Below are 6,466 nucleotides of genomic sequence, written 5' to 3'. Positions count from 1 at the left end.
CTCCATCATTTGGGCAGGGCAGTCACAGACTGACACTGTGGCCACTCCTGACAAAAGGGATCCTGAGTTGAACCTTAGGACCCTCATGTCTGCTCAGCCAATGCTTTAAAAACAGTAAGACTGTAATCCAAAATACTCAATTTTTACTATGGAAAAGATATATTTCTGTCTAAATTTTGGTAAGTAGTTGGAACTTGCTTTTCCCTTTTGCTGTTCTGGGATATAAGAATATATTGGGATTTTTTTTCAGCTTAGAACATTGAAATACATAATTTTGCTCTTATCCCTGGAGGAGTATCATTGCATAAAATACAGACAAGCTGAACTAAAAATGTGTTTCTGTCTGGAAAGCAAGCATATCAATTAGTCTTTTCTTTTTTCCCTCCATCTAATTGGAGCTCTCGAGGCTGATTCCTCTCAGGAGTAAGGATAGTGCTTTTTCCAGTAATGCATGCTGCAGTGCAGAGATGGGATTTCTTTGTCTTCCCAAGGCAAATGTTTTTAAAAGCACTTGCTTCTGTATTTTCGATGCCTCTAGGTTTTAGAAGTGCAACAAGTAGGCTGAATTTAAATAAAGCAGAGATAGCAAACATTTCAGATGGACCTTTCCAGAAAATGTCTGAGATGCAGCAGGTACTTTGAATACTGCATATATTCTTAGATCATGTTTTTATAACACAATATCCTCTGCATCAAAAAATAATTCTACTAAATGAAGGGCTACCTTTAAGTATTTACATTAGAGTGGTTGTTTGAATCGTACTGGTTTAAAATAAACAGTGAGGAATGCCCAAAGACAATACTAATTTTTCTTCCTGTTAACAAAAAGAGATCTGAAGGTAGGTGGGCTCCTGTTCCAATCCTGTCTGCTCCACATTGCTCTGAATTATTTGTGATTATGATAAGAATCTCCCAGTTCTGGGTGAGGAAGTCCTTTCCAAGGAGGCTTGAGTGCCCTTGTGGGTCCCTTCCAACTCAGGATATTCTATAAAATGCACATTCTTGGGGCTGGAATGAGCAAGTTAAAGAGAAGATATTACAATTTTTCATAGCTTTTTTCCCTTGCTCAAATGCCCTTCCTGCTCAGAACCTCTACACAATTCTTTACTTGGGTCTGGTGTGTTCAGCCACAAGATGTCCCTGAAGGCCAAGGCTGTCATGGTCACATCATATGCTTGACTAAACCTTTTCTCCATGCCTTGCTATTTTTAAAGAGCACAGGATGTTGGGCCGTGCTGCTGATTGCTTTCACCCATCAATAGGTGCCATAAGGTTAAAGCTAAAAATAGTTGACAAAAGAGTGATCAGGATGGCGCAGCAGAGCTGCCTGCAGGCTGTGGGTGCTCTCTGCCTTCCCTTCCTCAGCCTTGCCATTGACCACTGTGCTCCTCCATCCTGCTGCTTGGGGGTGTTTCAGTCATCATTTGTCTGAATAAATTCACCAACCACTCTCAGAGGGAAGGGAATGGACATAAGACACCTGAGATTTCTCAGCAGAACAGATCCCTCTGAGAGCACCGAGCTTCATTAGCCAATGATGTGACTTACGTTATGAAACCGGCCTCTCTGCCAGCCTTTTGCAACAGGATTTTGGTTCCCCAGCTTATCCTGGCCCTTGGAAGTGTTGGGATGCCTTTACCTTGGCATTGCCAGCACTGCCCAAGTGGCACAAGCAGCAGTGGGATGGTGACACTGTCCTGGGGCTAAACACCCAATTCAGCACAGAGCTGGACACACGGAGTTCCACTCACAGGTCAAAGCCCCAGGGAGAGCAGGGCTCTCTTGGTAAAAGCTTTCAGATTCCCCTTTGGGTGGTGTTTTGGTTCTGAGCTGGGTGTCCATCACTGGGCTGTTTCCAGCCCAGGCATCCTCCTGCTGTCTGTGCTGGGCAGGAAGGGTGGCAGTGCTTGTTTCCCTTGCAGAAGCAGGGTGCTGGCTCCTGAGGATAAGCTGGGGAACCAAAATCCTGTTGCAAAAGGCTGGCAGAGAGGCCGGTTTCATAACATAAGTCACATCACTGGCTAATGAAGCCCATGTGCTCTCAGAGGGATCTGTTCAGCTGTCTCTGCTCAGCAGCCCCAGCCCTGCTGGCATGGATTTGAGTGCCCAAATCCTCTAGGTGCCTCTGCAAATCTCCCTTAAATTTTCAGAGGTGCAAAGCTGTTGGTAGAGACTGACTGAATGAGTGGCTTTAGCTGCAGCAGGCACCTCCTCACTGTCGGGTGGGTGGCCCAGGGGTGTGACCAGATGTGGCTGCTGTGACACAGCCAGCAGGACATTCAGAGCAGCCCACAGGATGTTTGGATGGAGAGCAGTAGTTATTCTGGATGTTGAAACACTGAAACCCAACCCACAACACCCACTGAACATGGGGAACCTGTGGCACTGTTGGATTCAACCAGCAAGGATTTTGTAGCATCTTAAATGCTGGAGGATTGAACGTTGTTGCTGTGGGAACTCTTCTCTAATCAAAACCCATGAACATGGGAAGCTCAGGATTGGTCCAGGAGGGGAATATTAATTTTTTTTTTTTTAATATGTGTCTTAATAGATGAATTTGTTTGAATGGAAACGGCTTTTGTCTTGAAGCTGATGGTGGTGCTGAGCAGCTCAATCTGCCTTCTGCTCAAACACTGAAAATAAAGATTGAAGGGACTGTGAGATATTTTTAGCCCCTCCTCTGCCTGCAGGCAGGATGGAGTCTGCCTGTCAGTCCTGACAGGCTTGTTCTAAAAAGCCTCTAATAATGGGGATTTCACAATCCTCCCAGGCAGTTTATTTCAATGTTTCACCCGCTGCCCTTTTGATTTTTGGGTTTTTTCTGGCTGCCCAAGCACTGTTTTCTTTGCTGTACTTTAAGCTCGTTACTCCTTGTCCTGTGTGCAGCAGCTCAGAGAAGAGCCCTTCAGGCAGGTTTTCTGTAGCTGCAGTCTCACTTCTTCCCTGCTTCCTTCTGCCCCGGACTTCAACAAACTCAGTCCCTTCAGTCTTGCCCAGGTGTCCGACAGGGGCTCGGGAAGAGCAGTGGCACTGCTGAGGTGACAGTGACACTGTGTGTCACTGACACTGTGTGACACCATGTGACACTGGCACTGTGTGTGACACTGGCACTGTGTGACACGGACACTGTGTGTGTCACCGACACTGTTTGACACCGACACTGTGTGACACTGGCACTGTGTGTGACACGGACACTGTGAGACACGGACACTGTTTGACACACTGTGTGACACTGGCCCTGTGTGACACGGACACTGTGAGACACGGACACTGTGTGTCATTGACACTGTGTGTGACACGGGCACTGTGTGTGACTGACACTGTGTGACACGGGCACTGTGTGTGACACTGGCACTGTGTGACACTGACACCGTGTGTGACACGGACACTGTGTGTGTCACTGACACTGTGTGACACGGACACTGTGACACTGGCACTGTGTGTGACACTGGCACTGTGTGACACTGACACCGTGTGTGACACTGGCACTGTGTGACACCGACACTGTGTGACACCGGCACTGTGTGTGACACTGGCACTGTGTGACACGGACACTGTGTGTGACACGGGCACTGTGTGTGACACGGGCACTGTGTGTCACTGACACCGTGTGTGACACGGGCACTGTGTGTGACACGGACACTGTGTGACACGGACACTGTGTGACCCTGACGCTGTGTGACACTGGCACCGTGTGTCACTGACACCGTGTGTGTCCCACCGGGGCTCGGGTCTCCCCGGGTCCCACCTGCAGCGGCTGCCCCGGGGCGGGAGGCTCAGAGACACCGAGGGAGGATGCGGGGATGCTCGGAGGAAAGGCTGGAGCTGCTTTGGAGCGATCCCCGCGCTCGGAGCCGCGCACGGCTCTCGTGTGACCTCTGCTGTTGGCTCCGAGGGGCTCCCGGCGTTCCCACAGGGATCTCTGCCATTTCCCACATTTGCATTTAGGAGCGATTACATATTTTAAAAAATCCCAATGCGCCGCGGAAACGCACCGGTCGCAGTCACAGTGACAAATCCTATTTATTCCTCTTAAATGTAGTATCAAGGATTCGTTTTTTGCCATCCAGACTTGCCATGGGTATGGCTGTGTCTTTATTAGGCTCTGGATTAATTTCTTTTAAGCAGCTGGGCAAGGGTGATAGAGGATTTAAAGCATCTCGAAGATTCTGGAGTTCTCACAGGTTCCATGAAAATTGGGACTGGGGTAAAAGGAGTTAAAAAGGAACAGCAAAGCCAGCCCTAAGGCTGGGGCTGTGCCCGGCCAAGGGAACACCTCAGTCTTTTTTAAGTTTTTCCAGTCTTTTTTAAGAATTTTGAAATCATGAATTTTCTGGGATAATTTCATCCATGAATGACCCCAGAAATGTTAAATCCACTAAATTTACCCAGAAGTCAAAGCAGGTGGGTTAAAACAAAAGCACTAAGACCCCAAAGAGGCAAAAACTCTGCAAAACTACTCCAAATAAACCCTTGGCTCCTCATAAAGATGTGTTTGGGATGTGCCTCCTGGGCTTGGGGTGGAGAGGAGATGGTTTATGTTAAATATTTACATATTAAAGTATATTTATGCTACTAACTATGCTGCATTAATAAGACCTCTTAAATTTTCTCTGAATATGTAAACGTGTACTAATAAATACCTCATAATATGTGAAAATCCTGTCATATAAAGTAAATAAGAAATAAAACATCTCCAAAAAACATGTTTTATGTATCATCTGTTCCATATGTTATATAAAAATATAATTATAACAAGGCTACTAAAAGCACACACAGGCAGTCAAGTAGGTCTTATGTGTTTCTGCATTAAAACAACTATATTTTGTACATAAAAAATAACATATATGGCAAATATAATCTTTGTAGCAATAAAATGTGGATACAAAAAGCTCTAAATCCATATTAATGAAGAAAATGCTGTTGAGTTGGCAGTGTGAAATATAATTATTAAATGTCTCTAGTTGGGTTCATGTAAAGATAAATGTGCACAAACACCTAGACAGGGTGAGTGTGTGTATTAGAAGAAACACATGCCATGTCCCATATAACATTTATTAATCTTCATAATAATAAAATCTACTTCATATATTTAAAAAAATATATATAAATCTAGCCTTTAACACAATATGAAAATATGAATTTTAACCTTTAAATCACATCGTTTTATACACGTGTCTCTGGGTAAAAATAAATCCCTTTTGTTTAAACCTGTGCTGAGTGTGTACATGGAAACCTCAGTGACAGAGACACGTGTGTGTACACTGAAGCCACAGGAAGCGTTTCAGGGTTATTAAAACACATCTTTGTGCACAACATATACTCAATATTTATACTCAGATCTTTACCTGTTAATGATGATAATTTTTAGATGAATCTTCTTGCAAAAATATCAGAAACCTTGTTAATTCTTTTCCATATGCTATGTGGAAATAAAAATTAAATTTCTGACTAGACAGAAATTCTGAGAGGAAGGGGAGTGCACACGTGTGTATATATATGTGTGTGTGCATAATATAGAACGTGCAGTAAAACCAGACTTTTACAGTAATAAAATACACAATTTGAAATACAAAAAATATTAACCTAGATTATTAAATTCTGCCAAGTATGCTGTATGAAAATATAACAGTTTATATAAGTGTATACAACAGTATATGGACACACTGCATATATATATTTACACATATATATGTAGAGTGTATATACATATAGATCTATATAAAAATATTAACCTAGATTATTAAATTCTGCTAAGTATGCGGTATGAAAATATAACAGAGTTTATATCAGTGTATACGACAGTATATGGACATACTACATATATATATTTACATATATATATGTAGAGTGTATATATACATATAGATATATATTTTTTATGTATATAAACTCTATATATATATATACATACACACAGTTTACAGACACCCAGAGCTACATGGGCACACTGCTGAGTGTGTACATATATTAGGACATCTCTTATGCATAATTCAGACCTAACAATAAAATATTTTTTGCGTGTATTAAAAAGTTTTATTCAAGTAGTAAATTGTGGTAGACTAAATGAGATACAGTTATTAAACTTGTAAATATATAAAACATAGAGAGAAAGAGCTACAAGGGTGTGTGTGCTCACGCTGAGTTTGTGTATTGTAGCAATTATAGTTTGTGCGTAACATATATGGCAAAACCATACTTTATAGCAATAAAATGAATGTGTATTTTTTCAAAAGTTATAAAGGTTTATTAATAAAATAAGTGCTGTTAAATGTTCTCTATGAAAGTATAATTAGCCAGTGCACACTCTATGGATGCACAGAGATGAATGTGCTTGTGCAGGTGCACGTATGTGTGGCTACTGGATCAAATACAATCTCTGTCTCATTAAAAACTTTTGTATTAATAAAGCTATTGATATATTTATAAAGGTGTATAAAAGTAGGAAGCTAAAAGCAATTATTAT

Source organism: Melospiza melodia, chromosome 24 (assembly GCF_035770615.1).
Source record: "Melospiza melodia melodia isolate bMelMel2 chromosome 24, bMelMel2.pri, whole genome shotgun sequence".
NCBI lineage: Eukaryota > Metazoa > Chordata > Aves > Passeriformes > Passerellidae > Melospiza > Melospiza melodia.
Note: the sequence above shows the minus strand (reverse complement) of the source record.